The sequence below is a fragment of the Salvelinus alpinus genome, chromosome 36, assembly GCF_045679555.1.
Source record: "Salvelinus alpinus chromosome 36, SLU_Salpinus.1, whole genome shotgun sequence".
NCBI classification, from domain to species: Eukaryota; Metazoa; Chordata; class Actinopteri; order Salmoniformes; family Salmonidae; genus Salvelinus; species Salvelinus alpinus.
In genome coordinates, this window is record NC_092121.1 from 14,174,046 (window position 1) to 14,199,955 (window position 25,910).

Consider the following 25,910-nt stretch of genomic DNA (forward strand, 5'->3'; position numbering starts at 1 on the left):
CCATAATAACACCTGACTACTCATTCACACACACTGGATTCCTGTCCTACAGTACAGTCTGTGAGTAGCTGTTGCTTTTGATTGTTCCTAATCAATAAGCACATGTTGGGTCAGTGATGTGGGAATGCTTTGACCTTCCTATCTCCATCGCGATCCTCACCTGGACATCTTGGGGAATGAAATGAAGCTACTATTGTCTCTCTGCTGCATAACATGGGCATGCTTCAGTAACAATGGAGGCTCACCTGGGACTAATACACCGCGCAGAATGTTTCAGCTTGATTCATGATCCACTGTTCCCCCACAGAGACATCTAACATTACAGCATTCTTTCCAACTGAATACTCCACTGTGAATACTTCTGAGTGTAAATTAGATATTTACTGGCCCTCATTGTTCCCCTACTCAGTTTGCCCAGGAGCATTTATTATCCCCCAAAACCGTTTTTTCTCCCCTCAGTAAAGCTATGCTTTGCTGAAGCAGATGCTGCTACGATTAAACACACAGTTACACTCACCCAGGTTGTGTATATGTACTACACAGTGTTGATGTGTGGCGTTATCCTGGCTGTAACTCTGTACCTGGGTCCCTGTGGCAGAATACACCAGTCCACTACAGCCCACTGCCCTCCCACACCACGCTGCCTCTGTGTCCAGTTAGGATCCCTATGAGCACGGGCCAGAGGAATGTGGAGCGAGGGGATGATGGGAGGGAGGAGAGGGGAGGCTGGGGGCCAAGTAGCAGCTCTGATAGAAGAGTGGGCCCCAGACACCCAGTAGCCAGGAACTTGGGGATTTTTCAGTGGGGCAGAGCAGTGGAAGTATTGCATTGATCTGATACAATGTGTGTGCATTAGGGAGGTAGGGAGGTATTGTGCAGTGTAGAAGGTAAAGGTTAAGAGGGGGAGTGAAAATGTACACATGGCCCCTCCCTAGCGTCCAGCCATCAGGAGAGAGAGGTTTGACTGGAGCAGCTCTCTGACTCTGATCCAGACAGTGGGAGGAGGAACTCAATACCTCCATGTGATCTGTACAGTTCAGATCTGATTTCCACCCTGAGTTGAGCTCCTGAAAGAAAAATAGTCCTCACATCGTGTTCTGCCCCGCCAGGCACCCCGACTCCAGTCTCATTCCACTGGAAATGATTTATATGTGGAGTCATTGGGGCTAATTAAACACAAGCTACCCCGGTGATGCTCCCTTCTCTTACATTGACATGTTTAACTATTCAGAAAACATTTTGGCAAGAATGTGTCTTGTCTGGAACCAGGGGTTTAGTGTATGTATGCTCTGTAGTGCATTTCTCAAACTCTAGAAACCTGAGTTATAGGATGTGCTTCAGGGTTGGCTGGGACACATCTACACGGTAGAGGCTGCAGTATGTTTAAGTGGGCCAGACCCCAGTCCTTCTGGCAGCAGCCCTACTTCTCTCTGCACCACTCTCTCACTGACCCGTATGTAGGCTGAGCCTGTCCCACAGATCTGTGGTGGGGCTGGGCAGCGCTACCCCCCAACCCTTAAAATCACAGAAAACTCTGGCCCACCAGGTCAACAAAAACCAGGCCCCAGTGTCCCATCCCCGAAGAGAAACCAGGGCGGTACAGGCTGGCTGGTTGCAGTGCTATTTCTGTTGTGCCCACAGAGCCAGCGCCCTGGTTAGAGCGTGTAAAGTGGGCGAGGTGCGTGGTGGTGGAATGCCCCCACCGCTCGAGGATTTGGGAAGTAGCCACCGCCCCGTCACAGCAGTGCCTCCTGGAAGTGGAGGGTGCATGTGAGCATCGTCACAACCACAGGAATGCTCTCACCACCCCTAATGTCTCACTTTAGTTACTGCAGGCAGTACTGCTTTTGACCCTCTGTCCTCTCTGTTTGTGGTGAAGAAGTAGACTAGTGGCCTCGAAAACCCTGTGAGACAGTTGGCTATGCCCTGTGGTTGGCTATGTCCTGTGGTTGGCTATGTCCTGTGGTTGGCTATGCCCTGTGGTTGGCTATGTCCTGTGGTTGGCTATGTCCTGTGGTTGGCTATGCCCTGTGGTTGGCTATGCCCTGTGGTTGGCTATGTCCTGTGGTTGGCTATACCCTGTGGTTGGCTATGCCCTCCAACCTGTGATGGACATGACCAGCAAATAAACAGCATATAAACCTCTGTCTACATGATTCATATAGTAGGCTTGTATTCGCTCTGCTCAATAGCTTGAATTGATCAGTTGGTGTATATTTGGACATAATATTATTAAACTGTATATTATTATAAACAGAATAATATTTAGTCCCAGATGTTAATATGAGCATAACACGACCGCCACATCTGATTTAAGAGCATTATGATCAGGCCCTTTGAGGAGGATTCTAGTGCTGCACCATTTTGTGTTCAGTCAAACAAAAAGTATTTTTTATCTCCAAAGACTGGTATTGATATTTAGGAATGCTTTATTAAAGAAAGTCTCAGTCAAGACTGCACAGAATTTTCGGCTTTGCAGATGAGCAGAACCATATGGTTTACATTTAGTGTTTCTCAACATTGTATGAAATAATTGGGTACAATGCCATCTTACTGACATCATACTTTTAATGGGTTATTCATTCAGTAGAAATATAGCAGATGTCTACTGCATAACAGAGGTTCCTTTCTCACACTCTTTTAACTTCCCATGTCCACCCTGTGGTGAAAGCAAAGGCACTTGTCCATAGCGATTTAATACATCTTTCATTAGCGGTTCATGGCTGGTTTAGGTGGTGGCGGTATTAACTGGCTCTGTATCACTCAGTTTCTCCCTCACTTTACAGGGCGAGCTGGAACGGCAGCTTCTGCAAGCCAACCCCATCCTTGAATCCTTTGGCAATGCCAAGACGGTGAAAAACGACAACTCGTCACGTTTCGTAAGTTTAAAAAGCTACACTTGGATACAAATAGTCTTGAATGTGATAGCTGTACTGTATGTTTTATGTACACATTTGTAGACGGTCTATAAACAGTCCCTCTGTGTAAATAGGCATTGTAGGACCTGGCTCTCCAGAAAACAGTGAAAAAGTGTGTGAAGGAGAACACTGTCTGCTAAAGAGCACGGAAATGTGCTTTCCATGTTCCATAATCCTGGCATGCATACACACACACAGTGTATCCCCACTTCCGACCAGACCTGACATTATACGTCACTGATGTCTGCAGAAGTGATACTGTTGACTCAGTGGGGACTGTGTTTTGGGCTCACAGAGGCCTACAATGTCACACAATGTTTAGAACTGCTGCCTTACACATTTTGTATCCTTCCCTACAGGGCAAGTTCATCAGAGTCAACTTTGACGTGACCGGCTACATTGTTGGGGCCAACATCGAGACCTGTATCCTCAGAGATGGGAGACTGGGAAGTGAAGGGGGAGGGGATGCAGGAGTCTGCAGATGTACATGCATAGTCGTGGTTTGGCTCAAGGGGTTCTGGGATTTGTGCCACACTTCAATGCAGAGTGCTCACCAGATAGTGGATAGACTTAGGTTCTTAGAGCTAGATATATTCATACACAGCCTTTGTTTATTCATGTTTAGGTTGACTTTGGAGAATACTGGTTTTCGTTTTCTAAGATTGAATTATATCTGGTCGTTATGCTTGTGAGAAATGTCAAATTTGTGTCCCTCAAGAATAGCATGTTGTGCAAGATTTGGCGTTGCAGAAAGTATGATTTATAAAGCAGTGTGATTTGTGCTATACAGGCATTCCTCTTTCTGAGATGGTGGTAGTCAAGGTTTCTGGAAACACTGACTAAATAGCAACCCACTCGGTGGGCATTTCAGTCTCCTGTAAAACTAAGGTCCAGTGATGTGCACAGTTGAGCTCTTGCCTGAAGCCCAAAATGGTCGCTCTTTAGACAAAACATTCTGTACTCAGACACAAGTGACCAGAAACACATGACTTTACCGTTTTAGGGCCAGCAAATTATGCCCAGTATCTCTAGATTGGGACCGCATTGAACATATTAAAGTCTATTGAGATTGGCGTTAACAGAAATAAACACATTATTTTACAGTATATCATACGAGTATAGCAAGAAGCAGCAATTCATACCAATCCATTGTATGTTTGAGAAGATTCTGCTAGGCATGGCACAATAACCAGTAAGCCATTTACCAGCACAGGAATGATGGCATTGCTCCTTTGGACCTTGACTCCCTACCAGACCTGCTGGAGAAGTCCAGGGCCGTTCGCCAGGCCAAAGACGAGAGGACCTTCCATGTCTTCTACCAGCTTCTGGCAGGAGCTGGGGAGCACCTCAAAAGTCAGTATCTTATACCCCATTCCAATTATAATGGTTGTCAGTAGTGTCTCCTGCAAGAAGAATCACAACTATGTCTATTCTTTTCAGTTTTTCAGTGTTCTGTGCCAGAAATGGCTCGTTCAATATTTTATATACCATTTCATTATTTATCCTCATGTTATAAGTCTTGGCTGTTCTGTATACTACTGGTTTTTGATTTGTCTCCCCCTACTCCTCTCCTCTCAGCTGACCTGCTCCTGGAGGGCTTCAACAACTACCGCTTCCTGTCCAACGGCAACATTACCATCCCTGGCCAGCAGGACAAGGACAACTTCCAGGAGACCATGGATGCCATGCACATCATGAGCTTCTCCCATGAGGAGATCGTATGTGAGTACACACACGCTAGACCATACATGTAGTATCAGTGTCTGTCCTTGCCTCTTGTCTGATTCCCTCTCCCTTGTGGTTTCAGGCATGCTGAAGGTGGTGTCTGCAGTACTACAGTTTGGTAACGTTGTCTTCAAGAAGGAGAGGAACACAGACCAGGCCTCCATGCCTGAGAACACAGGTAATGCTATACCCTCAGAGGCCATACATAATCCAACCAACACTCCAGGACTTTGAAATCATCCAGCTTAAGTTTGACCATTTCTCACCACACAGCTGGAAATACATTGTCCCAGTTTACAGTGAGCTTACTCTCTGGGCTGCAAGTCTTCAACATTGATCATCCTCCCACAATATGCTGCTCAGTCTCAAAAACAGTCCACTCACTTGGTCCACATAACTTACTGCAGAACAGCTTCATTAAAATTCTGCTGTAATCAGTATTGGGTCTTAGTGTGAGTCAGCTGGAATCACAACACTAGCAGAGTAGAGTCATCCTTCACCGTTGTGGCTGAGACAAGGATAGCAAAGCGTCAGCAGCTCCAGATGTCTGTCCTTAGTACAGTATGAAGTCTGGCAGCACAGAGACACTTCACTGAACAGAGGTCAGATTCCTCAGAACTCCTGCAGTGAGAGTGTCTTGGCTGGAGCTCTTTGTCCGGTTTTTGTTAATATAAAGACATGCAGGCACATTGTAGCCATCCATGTCAGGTATGTTATACCCCGGGGCTTATGCTGCGTGTCTGTATTTTACTTCAGAAGGAGATGGCTAGTAGGAATAAATGTGTCATTTTTCATTTCTTTCTGGCACGTTGCTCTGCATTAATGGTCAGTTTATAACGGTAAGCCATGAGGTTTGGTTGTCATTAGGGAAATGGATGTGTCTCTGCTGAGATTTATCCTTGGTGATTTTAACTGATGAATCATACATCAGACTGTGGCCATATCCTTGGGTAGCTGGGGTGAAATGAAGCGGTAGTGCTTTACTGAGGTCTTTCATTACATATTCCTGTCTGACATTTCCCCAACTGTTTTGAATTGAGACTGGTTAGGCTGCATACAAAGCTCTCTACTTGTACTGTGTAGAAGGCTCTGTCTGTGCCCATCTCCAGGTTGCAACACTGATGGGTCACTAGTAACCCAATGTCCTGTCTCTCCTCCCAGTGGCTCAGAAGCTGTGCCACCTGCTGGGGCTGAATGTGATGGAGTTTACCAGGGCTATTCTGTCCCCCCGCATCAAAGTGGGCCGAGACTACGTCCAGAAGGCCCAGACCAAAGAACAGGTAGGAGCTGTTCTCCAGTTGTCATTAGTTGTACACTCCTGTTTATGAATTCACTAACACTGATCTATGCAGGTCCATGAAGTTGGCCTAAGCAGAAACAGATGGTACCCAGCAGACTGTCGTCTATCTCTCTCTGGTTTTCTCCTCAGGCTGACTTTGCAGTGGAAGCCCTGGCCAAGGCCACATATGAGCGTCTGTTCCGCTGGCTCGTCCACCGCATCAATAAGGCCCTGGACAGGACCAAGAGACAGGGAGCCTCCTTCATCGGCATCCTGGACATCGCTGGCTTTGAGATCTTTGAGGTAAATTTATTTTCAAGATTATTAATCTCTTGTTGCAGACATATAATCATGTCCAAGAGGGACTGTCTTGTCTTATTGATCTGTAATACTCATCTCTCACATCTCTTTCTCTCCCCATATCCCTCCTCTAGCTGAACTCATTTGAGCAGATGTGCATCAACTACACCAACGAGAAGCTGCAGCAGCTGTTCAACCACACCATGTTCATCCTGGAGCAGGAGGAGTACCAGAGGGAGGGCATCGAGTGGAGCTTCATCGACTTCGGCCTGGACCTGCAGCCCTGCATTGACCTCATTGAGAGACCGGTCAGCTTTTCATCTTTACACATATAGGTGTATTTTACTCAAGATTATGTCTGAGGAACTTCATCAGATTATTCTCCTTTCTCTCTGTCTGCAGACCAACCCTCCAGGAGTTCTGGCCCTGTTGGATGAAGAGTGCTGGTTCCCTAAGGCCACTGATAAGACATTTGTAGACAAGGTGCTCCAGGAGCAGGGCACCCACCCCAAGTTCCAGAAACCCCGGCAGCTGAAGGACAAAGCCGACTTCTGCATCATTCACTACGCTGGCAGGGTACGTCCACGCAGAGCCTGGGTCTCAATACACTGAAATTACTTCCTCAGCTCGCCCTCTCATATCGTATCATTGATTGGTGAAAACAAGGTATTTCTGCCATATGAGCTCCCTTTTTCTGGTGAGGGCCTCATTCATTTGAAGAAACTGATTTGCCATTGACATTTTTGTTGCTTTGCCTGGTTAGGGGTTGGAGTGTTGGACAGATGAAGCAGTGTTTTTGAAATTAGAATTATTGTTCAGCTCCATAATGTCTTGAGAAACATTTTCTTTCTGAATGACGTTGTAACCAGTCAATGTTAAAGTGCTGCCTTTGAGGCAGCGGACATGTCTCCACTAAAGCTCTAGTTAACAGGTAATTGCCTTAGCACAAAAGCCCAGTTGTGCTCCCAATCTCCACATCTGGTTCACGTTGGTGTGAGACCGATTTTACACTGTTACGTAATCAAGGATTTTTCAACTTTCACCTCAGTGTGGTCTCCCATCTGTAGAGGGCCTGTGTATATTCCAGGCCAGACTCCACATGAAATAAAGTTCATATCATCTTCATCCATTTTCTTATTAAATTTGTCACACAAGGTTCAGATGTACATTTTGTTCACAGCACCAGTAGTCCTCATGCATGTTAAGACTTAATAAATAGGTTTTGTTTACAGCGCATAAACTCATTTTCTCTTGACCAGGTATCTATTTAATTTGATCAGACATGAAAGTCAGTGAGACAAGATAAAAGGAAGCTATTTAACACTATGTACCGGTACATATAGCCTGTTTAGCTTAAGTCTGTCTGTCTCTCCTCAGGTGGACTACAAGGCTGACGAGTGGCTAATGAAGAACATGGACCCTCTGAACGACAACGTGGCCACGCTGCTCAACCAGTCCACTGACAAGTTTGTGTCTGAGCTCTGGAAGGACGGTGAGTCCCCCATACTCTCTTCCTGTTTGGACCATGTAGTTGTCACTTTGTTTGAGTCTTGGTTGTTCAGTGACAGTATTGAAGAATCCCCTTAAAACCTGGAACTTAGGACTGACTATGGTGGGAGTATTTGTACGCGCTCTCATCCATTAGACTTCTTGTCTGGTTCATATTCAACTGCTTGCTTCTCTGTGATGAGTTTTGTCAGCCAAAACATTGTGCATTTGTGAGGTAACCTGAAATATCCGCTCGTAAATCTCCTCCCGATCTTTTATTTTCCCATTTGGCACATCCACTTGTTTTAAAAGCGATTGAGTTTCATTATGAGTCATTGGACATCTACAATGTATACAGAAACAACTAATAGAAAGGAAAGGACTGAATTGCTTTGTTTTTGTGCATGGAATATTCTACTAGACCAGTAACAGCAATATGTCTCTGTCATTTACAATGTACATAACTAATCATTGTTTGTGTGAGTGTCTATGCGGTAACATAATAAGAATAAATCTGTATCTGCATGGATGTTTATGTAAAGCTGAGTTGTCCTTCACATCCTCCCCTCTCTCTGTTTCTGAGCTATAGACATTCAGACCTTTCAGAGAGCCTCTTTCTATGATAAGGCCTCTGATCTCCTTGAGCCTCCAGGTGAATGCACACGTCGCTGCTGCTCTGTAGGGTTCTTCCTGCTCGCTCACGGCTGCACTCTGCACCCTTAGATGCACCCACCGCCTCTAGGCTTTGCATGACCCGTAATGCATTGTTGCTAACCAAGACAGTACCTTTCAGCGATGCTTGTTTGTCTGGCGCCATTCTGTCTCAGTCAAATCTCAGGTCAGATAGTTTATTTGAGATACCTGCACAAGGAAGCACCAGGATTGTTATAATTTGTTTGGAAAAGCCATCGTAGGTAGGACCATGAAGAATACTAGCATGGAGACATCTGCCAGTGTGGAGTAAATGTATGAGAAAAAGCCTGGACATTGCCAGGGCCATGGCTGTTTAATGTATTCAACAGTCACCTGTAAACTGACGTCAGTAAGGCTTGGAGCTGACTGGAGAGTGATGGATAGAGACCGACTTCCTCCACCACCTCTTTTTTTTAGGATATTTTAGCTACAGATCACACTGACTTTGCTGGAATTCATAATCCCTTTGGCATGGGCTAAGCCTGTTTTTTGAGGGTACATTTTTTAGCAACCTTAACCTGCATGCCAGATCACTGATCTGATTTCCATAATCTTTTATTTAAAAATATAGATTGTGAAATGAAGCTTTGCTTAAATATCACCTTGTAGATATCGGTGAAGCTGATGTGGAATGACAATGATTGAAGGAGAAAAAATTCATCAGTCAGTGTCACTTAACCTTCGCACACACTCCTTAAACTTCTGCCACCCTTGGTTATTGAAGTAAATCAGAGCAGTCACTAAGAGAGTTAAGGGGAGAATATGATTCAAAGAGTTGTAATGATTCAGCACTGTTCCTGTTCCAATCAGTTGTCAGTCTTGACCATTGCCCTATGGTTAGAAGCCTGGTTCTGTCACGCACTGACCTTAGAGATCCTTTTTATGTCTCTATTTTGGTTGGTCAGGGCGTGAGTTTGGGTGGGCATTCTATGTCTGGTGTTCTATGTTGTCCTTGTTTTGTATTTCTATGTGTTTGGCCTGGTATGGTTCCCAATCAGAGGCAGCTGTCTATCGTTGTCTCTGATTGAGAACCATACTTAGGTAGCCTGTTCCCACCTGTGTTTGTGAGTAGTTGTTTTCTGTTTTGTGTGTCGTCACCTTACAGAACTGTTCGTTTGTCATTTTTGTTGTTTTGTTCAGTGTTCAGTTTATTGATTAAAATATGAACACTTACCACGCTGCACCTTGGTCCTCTTCTCCTTCTCCCGACGACGTTCGTTACAGGTTCTGGTTCTCCAAACGGATCAGGGCCCTTTTCATCTGATGACCTTATCCTTTGACCATCTATAAAGAATGTGTATGCATATGTCCAGATCCTTTCATAATAAGGCAAATGAAGCTTACCATGCTAATGAAGCGTACCATGCCAATGAAGCTTATCATGCCAATGAAGCTTACCATGCCAATGAAGCTTACCATGCTAATGAAGCTTACCATGCCACATTTAAGGACAGCCGACTACACTGTGAAACCATGGTTTCCTAATAAGCCTCTAAAATCACATCAAAGAGGCATGATGTGTCCCTACCAAGGGAAATACTGACTGACCCCAACAGAGGATTTCTGAAAGATATTTCAGTACAGTATATAGATTCAGTAGTATAGCTCTGATTTATAGCCCATTGCAGCACTGTCTGTATATGTTCACCCTCGTTCACCAAACAGGTCAATTTCAGCTCAGCTGTGTACCTCATGGAAGGAGAGATGGCAATTACATGTGTTCATAATTGGAATTGGTGGATGAAAGATATATTACTTTAGGGTTTTGTTGTGCTCTTTGTGACATATCCTTCTCTCTGAATACAGAAAGTAATTTATGTATTCAGTGTTTGCTCTAGAGTATGATAATTCACACTTATCCTTCGGTAGCAGTATTTCTCCTTTTATGTTTTTGTTAAATCAAATGCATTAGATTGTGTCATTTAATAACATTGAGACACCCAGTAGGTGTTCCATTTCCATCTAGTTCTTGTTTTGAAAATTATATCGCTTCTTACCTATACAGTGCCTTTGGAAAGTATTCAGACCCCTTGACTTCAAGCCTTATTCTAAAATTGATTAATTTTTTTTTTTAATTCTCAGCAATCTACACACAATACCTCATAATGACAAAGTAAAAACTGTTTTTTTGATATTTATTAAAAATAGAAAACATAATTTTTTAAACTTAAGTATTCAGACCCTTTGCTAAGAGACTCGAAATTGAGCTCAGGTGCATCCTGTTTCTCTTTTAGATGTTTCTACAACCTGATTGGAGTCCACCTGTGGTAAATTAAATTGATTGGACATGATTTGGAAAGGCACACACCTGTCTATATAAGGTCCCACAAATGACAGTGCATCTCAGAGCAAAAATCAAGCCATGAGGTCGAAGGAATTATATGTAGAGCTCCGAGACAGAATTGTGTCGACACAGATCTGGTGAAAGGTACAAAAAAATTCTGCAGCATTGAAGGTCCCCAAGAACACAGTGGCCTCCATCATTCTTAAATGGAAGAAGTTTGGAACCACCAAGACTCTTCCTAGAGCTGGCTGCCTGGGCAAACTCAGCAATTGGTGGGAGAGGGCCTTGGTAAGGGAGGTGACCAAGAACCCAATGGTCACTCTGATAGAGATCTAGAGTACCTCTGTGGATATGGGAGAACCTTACAGAAGGACAATCATCTCTAAAGCACTCCACCAATCAGGCCTTTATGGTAGAGTGGCGAGACAGAAGCCACTCCTCAGTATAAGGTACATGACAGGCCGCTTGGAGTTTGCCAAAAGCCACCTATAGACTCTCAGACCATGAGAAAAAAGATTCTCTGGTTTGATGTAACCAAGATTCATCTCTTTGACCTGAATGCCAAGCGTCACATCTGGAGGAAACCTGGCACCATCCCTACGGTGAAGCATGGTGGTGGCAACATCATGCTGTGTGGATGTTTTTCAGTGGAAGGATCGAGGCAAAGATGAACGGCGCAAAGTACAGAGAGATTCTTAATGAAAACCTGCTCCAGAGTGCTCAGGACTTCAGACTGGGGCAAAGGTTCACCTTCCAACAGGACAACGACCTAAGCACACAGCCAAGACAACGCAGGAGTGGCTTTGGGACAGGTCTCTGAATGTCCTTGAGTGGCCCAGCCAGAGCCCGGACTTGAACCCGATCTAACATCTCTGGAGAGACCTGAAAATAGCTGTGCAGCAATGCTCCCCATCCAACCTGACAGAGCTTGGGAGGATCTGCAGAGAAGAATGTGAGAAACTCCCCAAATACGGGTGTGCCAAGCTTGTAGCTTCATACCCAAGAAGACTCGAGGCTGTAATTGCTGCCAAAGGTGCTTCAGCAAAGTACTGAGTAAAGGGTCTGAATACTTATGTAAATGTGATATTTCAGTTTTTTTTTAAATATAAATTAGCAAACATTTCTAAAAACCAGTTTTTGCTTTGTTATTATGGGGTATTGTGTGTAGATTGATGAGGGGGGGAAAACTATGTAATACATTTTAGATTAAGGCTGTAAAGTCAAGGGGTCTGAATACTTTCCAAAGGCACTATATTAGTAATACTCTGAGGAATGCCTTTTTAGCCTGGAGGTTGTTTTGTCTGTCCTAAATGGAGACAGCCAACTGGTCTCTAAATGAAGGTGAGCTGACACACACCACATTGAATAGTAATGTCTCTTCCCTTCCGTTCCCCTTGATCTCTGCAAAGAACATTGCCTCATATATTGATGCTATCTGAATATGCAAACAAGATGGTATTGTTGATCTTTTTTCTCTGTATTCCATGGCAAGAACAACCACAGATCTAGCTAGTCTATTTACATTCAAATAAAACCAATTGACTGCAGTTTATGTAACGGTGGGGGTGGAAAGGTCAAATAAAATGGCTGTGCTGTTCTTGGAAAAACAGCTGTATTATGAACATGTTTTGAGTTTAGTTGGATTAGGTTTTGCAATAGCTTGGTTCAGTCTTGTTTCCTTTGTGAACATGTAGTCATGCTAAGGCCAACCGCCCATCCCACCCACTCTGGCTGTCAGTCATGTTGTTTACATGTTGTTGCGCTTAGAAGCCCTCATCTGTCCTGGTCATGCCTCTAGTCCTTTGCTGCTTGATTATACAGTATATATGTTCAGTTCACGCACCAGTCACCCCTCTACCAGCGTCTACCCATCTAACTCTGCCCTTGACTCCTGTCCCTCTTTCTTCTGTCAGTGGACCGTATCGTGGGTCTGGACCAGGTAGCAGGGATGAACGAGACGGCCTTCGGCGCAGCCTATAAGACCAAGAAGGGCATGTTCCGTACGGTGGGCCAGCTCTACAAGGAGTCTCTCACCAAGCTCATGGCCACGCTGAGGAACACCAACCCCAATTTTGTCCGCTGCATCATCCCCAACCACGAGAAGAGGGTGAGCAATGAGCAGCACACTAACCTCCCCCTTTCACTGACCACCAGTCCCTCCCCCCTCTGCCCACTGTAGCCCAGACTACAGCCCCTCCACAACCATCCACCAGAACCCCTGTAGCCCAGACTGCAGCCCCTCCACCACCCACCAGAACCCCTGTAGCCCAGACTACAGCCCCTCCACAACCATCCACCAGAACCCCTGTAGCCCAGACTGCAGCCCCTCCACCACCCACCAGAACCACTGTAGCCCAGGCTACAGCCCCTCCACAACCATCCACCAGAACCCCTGCAGCCCAGACTACAGCCCCTCCATAAACATCCACCAGAACCCCTGTAGCCCAGACTGCAGCCCCTCCACCACCCACCAGAACCACTGTAGCCCATACTACAGCCCCTCCACAACCATCCACCAGAACCCCTGTAGCCCATACTACAGCCCCCACACCAGCCATCAGAACCCCTGTAGCCCAGACTACAGCCCCCACACCAGCCATCAGAACCACGGTAGCCCAGACTACAGCCCCCACACCACCCACCAGAACCCCTGGAGACACACTCTGCTACCAGGCCTCAGTGGGCCCTCTGCCTCCATATACAACAGCTCAGATGGAAGGCTGGAAATGAAACAATAGCAGAGTGGAGAGTTATGGGCGATGTGGGCCTGTTAAGTGTTCCCTAGTCTAAATCCCCTGGAATAGATGAGACACGCTTGTTTCTGCAGCGCAACCACAAATGACTGTCATAAATGGATGGTATGGATGGAGAAGAGGATATAGACACTGGTTGTTTTGGTGTGAATGTATTCAAGGAGTTAGTCTAGTCCCTATGCAATCCTAATTGTATAATGGCATTTTGCATATTATTACACAAATATATTTGAAGTAACATTGTTTCCCTATAAAACATTTTCTGGATGAAATTTTAAAAGCTGAATGAACAGTAACAGCATTTAGTTGCTATTAGTTTAGAATAATCTTCATTACATGAAGTTTGGTACTGTACTGTACCTCTCCCAAACCTCTCATCTCAAAGCCCCTCCCTCCCTACAGGCTGGTAAGCTAGACCCCCACCTGGTTCTGGACCAGCTGAGGTGTAATGGTGTTCTGGAGGGGATCCGTATCTGCAGACAGGGCTTCCCCAACCGTATCGTTTTCCAGGAGTTCAGACAGAGGTACTGTACTCACTGTACACGCACCTCATACAGCCTATTTATTTATTTCAACCCAATTGATAAGTTCTTGTGTTTACTTTTGAGAGATAGATTATAGAGGACAAAGTGGCATTGCTTTCCCATTGCCCTGGGTGTTGTGCTTTGATTATCTCATGGAGCTGTTCTATTTCTGAACAGTGAGGCTTCTGTAAGATCTGAGGCCTCTCACGTCTCTCCTCACACCCTGGTCCTAGTCAACATGGAGGTGTTGACCCAGGGCCTTTACACATTCATGTCCACTCTGTTGCCAGGTATGAGATCCTCACCCCCAACGCCATCCCCAAGGGCTTCATGGATGGCAAACAAGCCTGTGAGAGAATGGTGAGGATTTGTGTGTCACTATTTTACTGTGTTTAGCACATTGAATACTTGGGAGAGGCTCTTTGTCCTTTTACAAGCTAGAGCACGGTAAGCATGTTAAATGTATATCGACTTCATAAACATCCATGACATGATTTTTCCTTAGTATTTATAGGGCATCACTTAAATTACACTGTTTATTATGATTTTGCCTTCCTTCCCTGGATTTAAATCTATGACCCATTTTCACTCCAGATCCGAGCCTTGGAGTTGGATCCTAACCTGTTCAGGATTGGTCAGAGTAAGGTGTTCTTCAGGGCTGGAGTGCTGGCTCACCTGGAGGAGGAGAGAGACATGAAGATCACTGACGTCATCATCTACTTCCAGTCTGTCTGCCGGGGATACCTGGCCCGCAAGTGAGTTCTATATATGCAATGGCCTTACCTTTCCTCAATTCCTTCCTTTCGTGACCACTACAACACTTCTTAGGACAGAAAGATGCCACAGATATGTTTCCTTTGACCTTCTTGGTCAGTATGTCTGACCATGTCTCCCCTCTCTCTCCTGACAGGGCGTTTGCTAAGAAGCAGCAGCAACTGAATTGTCTGAAGGTGCTTCAGAGGAACTGTTCTGCCTACCTGAAGCTGAAGCATTGGCAGTGGTGGAGACTCTTTACCAAGGTGGGCATGTCTCCATTACAGTACACTATATCTACTGTGTATGGCTAATCTGTCTTTGTAACACCAGCATTGTCAAGTCTCTCTATATAGCTATATGATAAGGCTCCTAGTCATCTACTTTTGAATAGTGGCTGACCCCAGGTCTGTGTTCTGTCCCCCAGGTGAAGCCCCTGCTGCAGGTGACCAGGCAGGAGGAGGAGATGCAGGCCAAGGATGATGAGCTTGTCAAGGTGAAGGAGAAGCAGACCAAGGTGGAGGTAGAACTGGTGGAGATGGAGAGAAAGCACTCACAGGTCAGTGTCCAGTCCACACCAACTATAGTAGACTACACTCTTAGAAAACAAGGTGCTATCTAGAATGTAAAATGGTTATTTGGCTGTTCCCATAGGATAACCCTTTGAATAACCCTTTTTGGTTCCAGGTAGAAAACTTTTGAGTTCCATGTAGAACCCTTTCCACAGAGGGATCTACCTGGAACCCAAAATAGTTCTACCTGAAACCAAAAAGGGTTCTACCTGAAATCAAAAAGGGTTCTACCTGAAACCAAAAAGGGTTCTACCTACCTTTTGGAACACGTTTTTCTAAGAGTGTAGACCCTAAGGATCATCCCTTTATGAACTTCAATTCCGCATTGTACCATTCATTCCATTATGCCCATGTTTGCATTGTGTAGCTGATTGAGGAGAAGAACATCCTAGCGGAGCAGCTGCAGGCCGAGACGGAGCTGTTTGCCGAGGCTGAGGAGATGAGAGCCCGTCTGGCCGCTAAGAAGCAGGAGCTGGAGGAGATCCTTCATGACCTGGAGTCTAGAGTGGAGGAGGAGGAGGAGAGAACCCAGGGCCTGCAAAGTGAGAAGAAGAAGATGCAGTCTCACATCCAGGTACTGATGAGACATGGAGACTGCAGAGTGGAAGCTTGAGAAGATTGAACATGGAAGTGGTTGCACGTGTTTTATGACAGAAAATATATTTTCTGTGAACCCAAAACATTTCTACCAGTTACCTTCTTAATAAATGCTGTGATTTTTCTTCTTCCAGGACCTGGAAGAGCAGTTGGATGAGGAGGAGGCTGCCAGGCAGAAGCTGCAGCTGGAGAAGGTGACAGCCGAGGCCAAGATGAAGAAATTTGAGGAGGACATCTTGCTCCTGGAGGACCAGAACTCCAAGTTCCTGAAGGTGAGTGGAAATGAAAGGCAGTCTAGGGTTGAGAAATATTGGACCTTACTAACATTATGCTGCTGGACTTTACTATCATTATCAACAACCTGACTCCTCTTTCCCTCTTCAGGAGAAGAAGCTCCTGGATGACCGTGTGAATGAGATGATGTCCCAGCTGACTGAGGAGGAGGAGAAGGCCAAGAACCTGGGCAAGACAAAGAACAAGCAGGAGGTGATGATGGTGGACCTGGAAGGTAGGTGTCCTCTTACCTACAAGGTCTCACTAGTTATAGGTAGTGAGTCCAGACACTTTAACACCATCCGTCTCCTTCCCTTCTCCCTTTAGAGCGTTTGAAGAAGGAGGAGAAGACTCGTCAGGAGCTGGAGAAGGCCAAGAGGAAGCTGGATGGAGAGACCACAGACCTGCAGGACCAGATAGCTGAGCTGCAGGCCCAGATAGAGGAGCTCAGGGTGCAGCTGGCCAAGAAGGAGGAGGAGCTACAGGCTATACAGGCCAGGTGAGACAGACAGACGGACGGACGGACTGACGGATGGATGCCACCTGGAGATGTAGTTCAGCTGTCTTTTGCCATTTGGAAGGTGTTTGACAGCGAGGAAGTCTGATTCTCTGACTGTCTTAGACTGAAGTAATTATCACATAGCTGTGTAGCGCCGTCATCAAATTCCCTCCTATTTTAATTGTCTCAACACCTGTCTTTTATATGCCATATTTAACAATGGTAGGTCTACAGTTTGCCAGACTTGCACCGGTAATCTTGTAATCTGACTATTAAAACCCGATGAGCATTTACCATTTTTATGCCCTCTCGTCATGATACGGTGCTGACCAGACCACCCAGCAGTCCATTCAGCAGATCTCACTGGGTTGGAATGTGTAAATGTTGGCCCGTCTAGTCTGTGTTGATCACTGGCCATTAAAAACACTCTGCTCTTTCAGGACCAACTCACATACTCGATGGTAGTGACAGAAACAAGGTATCTGTGTTTATTTCAGGATATATTGTCTGAATCTGCCACCCAGTCGAAAATACATGCATAGCAACTTAGTTCAACTGTCCTACCATAGGCCTGACTATTTGGGGTCCTTTGCACTTGTACGACAACTTGTACGACAAGTTTGCATCCTAATAAAGAATTTAAAATGTGTGTGTGTGTCAGGGGAGACGAGGAGGTGACCCAGAAGAACAACGCCCTGAAGCAGGTACGGGAGCTACAGGCCCAGTTGGCAGAGCTGCAGGAAGACCTGGAATCAGAGAAGGTCTCTAGGAACAAGGCTGAGAAGCTCAAGAGAGATCTGAGTGAGGAGCTGGAGGCCTTAAAGACTGAGCTGGAGGACACCCTGGACACCACCGCAGCCCAGCAGGAGCTCAGGACCAAGCGTGAGCAGGAGGTGACAGAGCTGAAGAAGGCCATCGACGAGGAGACCAAGAACCACGAGGCCCAGATCCAGGAGATGAGACAGAGACACTCCACGGCCCTGGAGGAGCTGTCTGAGCAGCTAGAGCAGACCAAAAGGGTGGGTGGCTTCACAACAACCGCATGGTCATGTTTAGTCAGAGAAAATGTTTCACTTGGTTGAGGTAGTACTTCCTCTGTTTTAAATGTTTTGTGTTGTCTGAGCATGATTCCTATTGTAATATCTCTTGGTCTGTGTCCAGTTCAAGGTCAACCTGGAGAAGAACAAGCAGAGCACAGAGAGTGCCAACAAGGAGCTGGTCAGTGAGGTAAAGGGGCTGCAGCAGGCCAAGACTGAGTCAGAACACAAGAAGAAGAAGCTGGAGGCCCAGCTCCAGGAGTTCATGGCCCGGGTCACAGAGGGAGAGAAGGGCAAGGGAGAGCTGGCCGACCGCTCCCACAAACTACAGGTGAGAGAGGGCCATTTGCAGCACACACACACGTTATCCTCTGCTGGTGATGGTCTCTCAACTGTGCTGTTTGCTGTGTGTGCAGACGGAGCTGGATAATGTGTCTGCTCTGCTGGAAGATGCAGAGAGGAAGGGAATCAAGCTGGTTAAAGACACCACTGTCCTGGAGAGCGCTTTGCAGGACACACAGGTGAGCTAGACTGGACAACCTCTCAACGGAGAGGAATACATCATGTTTATCTTAAAGGCCCAGTGCAGACAAAATCTTGTTTTCCTGTCTTTTATATCATATTGTACAACAGCTGATGAAACTAACACTGAACAAATTTGATCAGTGTTATTTCCTGATAGTTGCATAAATTGTATTTTCAACCAGCAAGTCCTTCTAATCAGCAGGTTTGCATGCGTGGGAGTTTCGGCTTTCCATGGTGACATCGCCATGCGGTAAACTGATTAATAGACCAATAATAAAGAGGGATCCAAACCTATCTGCCAATAGCATCTAGTTTTCAGTTTCCCCCTCCCCACTCCCAGACAGTCCTAGTGAAATTGCTGCTTGAAAAATATTTTTTTGCTAAAAGCTATTTTTGCCCATGTTAATGGAAATCTATTACAATAAAGTACTTAACTGTTACCTAAAAATGATTTGATATAAAAACTGCTGTATTGGGCATTTTACATTAAGAGGAGGTGGCATTCTGTTTCCATGTCAATGTCTCATCTTTGGGATATGGGATGGTATCTGTGTCTCTCTCTGTCTGTGTGTGTAGGAGCTTCTCCAGGAAGAGACGCGTCAGAAGCTGAACATGAGCAGTCATATCCGCCAGCTGGAGGAGGAGAAGAGCACCCTGCAGGAGCAGCAGGAGGAGGATGAGGTGGCGTGCAGAAACCTGGAGAAACAGCTGTGCACACTGCAGGCCCAGGTCAGCACAGCGCCTTACAGCTTAATTGTATCTATTCAAATAATATTACACATTAACTGCAACACAGATGATATCACCATAACAAGCTACCACCTACTGTAGCCATCCTTCAGTGAGCATCATATCATTATAAACTTTATGTATGTGTAGCTGGTTGAGACCAAGAAGAAGCTGGAGGATGACGTGGGGATGGTGGAGGGTCTGGAGGAGGTGAAGAAGAAGCTGCAGAAGGACATGGAGCTGGCCACCCTGAGACTGGAGGAGAAGGGCATCGCCTTTGAGAAGATGGAGAAGACCAAGACCCGCCTGCAGCAGGAGCTGGACGACCTCATGGTGGATCTGGACCACCAGAGAACCATCGTCTCCAACCTGGAGAAGAAGCAGAAGAAGTTTGACCAGGTTTGACTGATCACTCTAAGCCATCCATAATGGTAGCTAAATTGGCTTGGTCTTAGAGCACAGTATGGAATGGCGTTGTGTGGATAGATGGTGGACATTTTCCCTCTAAGTCAGTTTTTACCCTGTGTTGTAGTTGCTGGCTGAGGAGAAGAACATCTCTGCACGCTACGCTGAGGAGAGGGACAAGGCTGAGGCAGAGGCCAGGGAGAAGGAGACCAAGTCCCTGTCTCTGGCCCGGGCTCTGGATGAGGCTCTGGAGGCCAAGGAGGAGTTTGAGAGACTCAACAAGCAGCTGAGGAGTGAGATGGAGGACCTAATGAGCTCCAAGGACGACGTGGGCAAGAACGTGAGTGTTGCACTGAATACCGGTGTTTTGTTCAGCTGAGGGCAGAACGGTTTGCTTCTGTTGTTTTCAGATGGACTGCTCTGCATCCTACAGAAATAAATTAGGTTAACCCTAAACTTTAAAAGCCAGTTCATTCCAAATAGCATCACCTCAAAGTATCTTCTCTACCACCGTCCAGGTCCATGAGTTGGAGAAGTCCAAGAGGACTCTGGATCAGCAGCTGGAGGAGATGAGGACACAGCTGGAGGAGCTGGAGGACGAGCTGCAGGCCACGGAGGACGCCAAGCTGCGTCTGGAGGTCAACATGCAGGCCATGAAAGCCCAGTACGAGAGAGACCTGCAGGGGCGAGACGACCAGAACGACGAGAAGAAAAGGGCGCTTGTCAAACAGGTGCATAGAGGACACATCACTTCCATACAAACAAGAATTGTGTGAAAAAATTCCAGGAACAATATGTTGTCATACTCTCAGAGAATGTACACCACCCCCTTCCCCTCTGACCTGGTCTGTCCTGGTCTCCTCAGGTGCGTGAGATGGAGGCAGAGCTGGAGGATGAGAGGAAGCAGAGAGCCCTGGCCGTGGCTGCTAAGAAGAAGCTGGAGATGGACCTGATGGACATGGTGGGACAGATAGAGGGCGCCAACAAGGCCCGTGACGAGGCCATCAAGCAGCTACGCAAATTGCAGGTAATAAACTCACACCGTCTGTAGAACAGACAAGACAAATAAAAATAAATTAAGAAATATATTTTTTTATTTGGGTCAATAATGGGATTCGATCTCCACTTTCTCCCTCAGTCCCAGATGAAAGACTACCAGAGGGAGTTGGAGGACGCCCGGGCCTCTCGGGACGAGATATTCTCCCAATCCAAGGAGAACGAGAAGAAGCTGAAGAGCCTGGAGGCCGAGGTTCTCCAGCTGCATGAGGTACAGTGGGCTGTAGCATTGCTCCTGTCATAACTCTGTGTTTTGGTCTGCTATTTCCTGTAGTCTAGACTGGCTCGTCTTACTGTGAGAAATGGTGACCTGTGTTTGACCTCTGCCCTGTAGGACCTGGCGGCGTCAGAGAGGGCGCGGCGCCACGCAGAGCAGGAACGGGATGAGCTAGCGGACGAAATCTCCAACAGCACCTCGGGCAAGTCTGCCTTGATGGATGAGAAAAGGAGGCTGGAGGCTCGCATTGCTCAGCTGGAGGAGGAACTAGAGGAGGAACAGGGCAACATGGAGCTGCTCAATGAACGCTTCCGCAAGACCACCATGCAGGTATGAGCCAGGAGGAAACCTTTTCAGGATGGAGACTTGATCATTGTAATCATATTACCCTTGTTCGTCTGACTTTTAGGGAACAATCCATTATTCAGCCCCTACCATAAAAAGTACTCTTATCTCTCTCTCACTTTCCCCTCATTCCCTGTTTTCCTCCCTCCACCTCTCTCTTCCCCCTCTCCTCCCCCAGGTGGACACTCTGACCCTGGAGCTTGTGGCAGAGCGCAGCATGGCCCAGAAGAGTGAGAATGCGCGCCAGCAGCTGGAGAGGCAGAACAAGGACTTGCGGGCCAAGCTGGGCGAGCTGGAGGGCTCCGTGAAGAGCCGGTTCAAGGCCTCCATCACCGCCCTGGAGGCCAAGATACTGCAGCTGGAGGAGCAGCTGGAGCAGGAGGCTAAGTGAGAAACACAGCAACTCTCTTATTACATCTCCATACCTTATTAGACAGGGTGAAATAAGAGACCAAGACTCAGGAGGAGTTCATGAGGGTTTTAGAACAAGCTCAGCCCGTTGGAAGAGAGGTTCTTGAATGTGATCTAAATGTTAATGTGATCAATGTAATGAGTCAAAAGCAATCTTGTAAAAGAGTTGTACTTGAAGATCTATGACTGACAGCCTTTGTTACAGTGCGGTTCCTGTGGTGCTCTAACTGTCCTATGACCTCATTCTTCTGTCCTCCTATCAGGGAGCGAGCAGCGGCCAATAAGCTTGTGAGACGGACAGAGAAGAAGCTGAAGGAGGTGTGCATGCAGGTGGAGGACGAGCGCCGCCATTCCGACCAGTACAAGGAACAGGTGAGGAGCTTGTCATGGATGTTTGGACGTTCCAGATCTTAAAGCTACAATATGTAACTTATTGGGAGACTTAACCAAATTAACATAGAAATTTGAGTTATAGATATTTAATTCTCATTGAAAACAAGTCTAAGAAGCGATAGATCTGTTCTATGTGCTCTATTTCAATGCTTTCCGTTCTTAAGTTTAGTTTTTGCGTCTTTTACTTTCGGTTTTGTACAACAGCTGAAAATATATAGATTTTTGGTTATGGATTCTCTACACAATGACTGCTTGTTTTCACACGAACAAAACTAATTCTGCATAGTGCATTTTTAAGATGTACACAGCTAAAGAAGGAATTCTATCCAATTCAGTACAACTTGCAAAGGTGGGACAGGATTGGATAGGTGTGAAGATTTAGGATTGGAGTCTTTCCTACAGTAGGTTATTTCCAGTAACCATTGGACCACAGGACTGCTGAGTATTGTAAGTATTAGTATTGACTGTTCATCATTGTTGAGGTCTGTTGTGACTCCTTGCTGAGTCAGATGGAGAAGGCCAACTCTCGCATGAAGCAGCTGAGGAGGCTGAGGAGGAGGCCACACGTGCCAACGAATACCGCAGGAAGCTGCAGAGGGAGCTGGATGATGCCACTGAGGCCAGCGAAGGTCTCAGCCGTGAGGTCAACACACTCCAGAGCCGCCTCAGGTATTTAGAGCCCCCCCCACCCCCCACACACACACACACACACAATATTATATTTTCACACAAACAGTTGTGTGTATTGGCCAAATTGTGGTCCTCGTTACTAATACCTCTCCACCTCTCCTGACCCCCTCTGTCCCCTGCAGGCGTGGAGGCCCCATCAGTTTCTCCCCCAGCCGCTCGGGCAGGCGTCAGCTGCAGGTGGAGGGAAGATCGCTCGACCTCCTATCCGACGACGAGGTGGAAAACAAGCCCACGGACGCCAATGCCAACGAGACACCAGCAGCTCCCCAACCAGAGTAGAAGCTCTCCCTCCAGCCCACACGCAGCATGGCCTCCGCCCCCACAACCCTTACCCCTGTCCTCCTAACCCCAGACACCAGCAGTGGACCCCACTACTCTGCCTTACCCCTCTATGGCAAGCTGCAGGGCCAAGCAAATCCATAATCTCCTCCATATGAATATACTGCACATCAAGCCTTGGATTCGTTTATAACATCAATTGCAGATAAAAGTGCATTTAAATTGCATAGGAGTCTGAGTGTGCATAAGCACTCGAAAACAAATAACAGGAAAACAAATAATTATGTTAAGCTACTTCCCTGGAACAGCCATTAGAATCAAACAGCCCTCTAGCTAGAATTTAACCACTGTCATTTCAGCTGGTTTACTGGCACACAGGTGGACGACTGCACACAAGTCGGTAAAAACATGTGTCTTTGATGATTGTACAGGATTGGACCAGGATATGTAAAACAAAGCACAGCATAAGCGAGGGAATTCTTTTTAAATGGTAGCCTAAATGACGATCCCACTGAATCATCAAAACCACCACTGTCATAGAGATACTGCAATCCATTTAGTTTAGTATAAAAATAACTATGTAAATAACTATTTGGTAGCAGGTTTGTAGTAAATTAGATTGTACCACGCCATGTTGCCTCAGCATTCCCCCTATATACAGTGGGGAGAACAAGTATTTGATACACTGCCGATTTTGCAGGTTTTCCTACTTACAAAGCATGTAGAGGTCTGTAATTTTTTATCATAGGTACACTTCAACTGTGAGAGACGGAATCTAAAACAAAAATCCAGAAAATCACATTGTATGATTTTTAAGTAATTAATTTGCATTTTATTGCATGACATAAGTATTTGATACATCAGAAAAGCAGAACTTAATATTTGGTACAGAAACCTTTGTTTGCAATTACAGAGATCATACGTTTCCTGTAGTTCTTGACCAGGTTTGCACACACTGCAGCAGGGATTTTGGCCCACTCCTCCATACAGACCTTTTCCAGATCCTTCAGGTTTCGGGGCTGTCGCTGGGCAATACGGACTTTCAGCTCCCTCCAAAGATTTTCTATTGGGTTCAGGTCTGGAGACTGGCTAGGCCACTCCAGGACCTTGAGATGCTTCTTACGGAGCCACTCCTTAGTTGCCCTGGCTGTGTGTTTCGGGTCGTTGTCATGCTGGAAGACCCAGCCACAACCCATCTTCAATGCTCTTACTGAGGGAAGGAGGTTGTTGGCCAAGATCTCGCTATACATGGCCCCATCCATCCTCCCCTCAATACGGTGCAGTCGTCCTGTCCCCTTTGCAGAAAAGCATCCCCAAAGAATGATGTTTCCACCTCCATGCTTCACGGTTGGGATGCTGTTCTTGGGGTTGTACTCATCCTTCTTCTTCCTCCAAACACGGCGAGTAGCGTTTAGACCAAAAAGCTCTATTTTTGTCTCATCAGACCACATGACCTTCTCCCATTCCTCCTCTGGATCATCCAGATGGTCATTGGCAAACTTCAGACGGGCCTGGACATACGCTGGCTTGAGCAGGGGGACCTTGCGTGCGTTGCAGGATTTTAATCCATGACGGCGTAGTGTGTCACTAATGGTTTTCTTTGAGACTGTGGTCCCAGCTCTCTTCAGGTCATTGACCAGGTCCTGCCGTGTAGTTCTGGGCTGATCCCTCACCTTCCTCATGATCATTGATGGCCCACGAGGTGAGATCTTGCATGGAGCCCCAGACCGAGGGTGATTGACCGTCATCTTGAACTTCTTCCATTTTCTAATAATTGCGCCAACAGTTGTTGCCTTCTCACCAAGCTGCTTGCCTATTGTCCTGTAGCCCATCCCAGCCTTGTGCAGGTCTACAATTTTATCCCTGATGTCCTTACACAGCTCTCTGGTCTTGGCCATTGTGGAGAGGTTGGAGTCTGTTTGATTGAGTGTGTGGACAGGTGTCTTTTATACAGGTAACGAGTTCAAACAGGTGCAGTTAATACAGGTAATGAGTGGAGAACAGGAGGGCTTCTTAAAGAAAAACTAACAGGTCTGTGAGAGCCGGAATTCTTACTGGTTGGTAGGTGATCAAATACTTATGTCATGCAATAAAATGCAAATTAATTACTTAAAAATCATACAATGTGATTTTCTGAATTTTTGTTTTAGATTCTGTCTCTCACAGTTGAAGTGTACCTATGATAAAAATTACAGACCTCTACATGCTTTGTAAGTAGGAAACACTGCCGCTTTTGCAGGTTATCAAATACTTGTTCTCCCCACTGTATATGACCAGCAAAAGACCCTGTTAACTTGACCAATGTAACTTTGTCCAATAACCCACCATTTTATATTTGACATATCAATCTACTTTAAGTGGTGTACGATAATGTGTGGAATTAGGTTTGTCAGACTTGGAGCAAAGGCCCTTTTTTTAGGAAGACAGCCCAAATGTGTGCTTGACATACTACAATATTGCTATGTATAATTCTGCCCATTCAGTTGTTTTCTGTACCATGTACAAAATACTTAACTCAAAATGCATAAGGTTTCTTGGACATCTCGTGTCACCTTAATTTCAATGCATTACAAATGGCTGAATAATATCAGCATGATTTACAGAAGGGTAATTCATGTTTATTGAAGTTGTATTGAGTGTTAGAGAGTTGGTTTTAATTCAGTGGTTCAGGGTAGAGCAATCGATCAATTTGAATATGCACACTTGTTGATGCCTTGATTGTTAAACATAAATTACAATTTTGTAAATTAGTAAATACATATGAGGCCTTTATTAATAATTTTAAACCATAACAAATTGGGGGGGAAAAAGGTTTATCTGTTTCTTTTGAAAGACACTTCTCAATAAAGACATGAGGGGGGAAAAAGTGTATAGTGTTTGAACCAGTTTTATAGCTTTAGTGTCATATACCATAAGCACCTCTCCCATCGTGTTGGTGTGAACCAGTGTTATAACAGAATGATTTATGGAGCCTTCTGTCTGCCAGGCAGAAAGTAGGATTTCATTGGGTTCAAAGCTTTAACATCCTGAAGGTTGTTATTATTAGTGGACTGGCTGTTGACGACCAGGTATTCATCATCTCCTTTTATTTCTTGTATTCCTGTATTTCTAGCCTTTTTTTGTTATTGTTGTAAAAGACCAATAAACATATCCATTATAGAAAAA

At 45.8% G+C, this 25,910-nt stretch overlaps 1 pseudogene; it reads left to right on the forward strand.

Annotated features, from left to right (window-relative positions):
* The window catches only part of LOC139565332 (myosin-10-like), a 74,348-nt pseudogene extending 48,438 nt beyond the window's left edge, over window positions 1-25,910 (forward strand).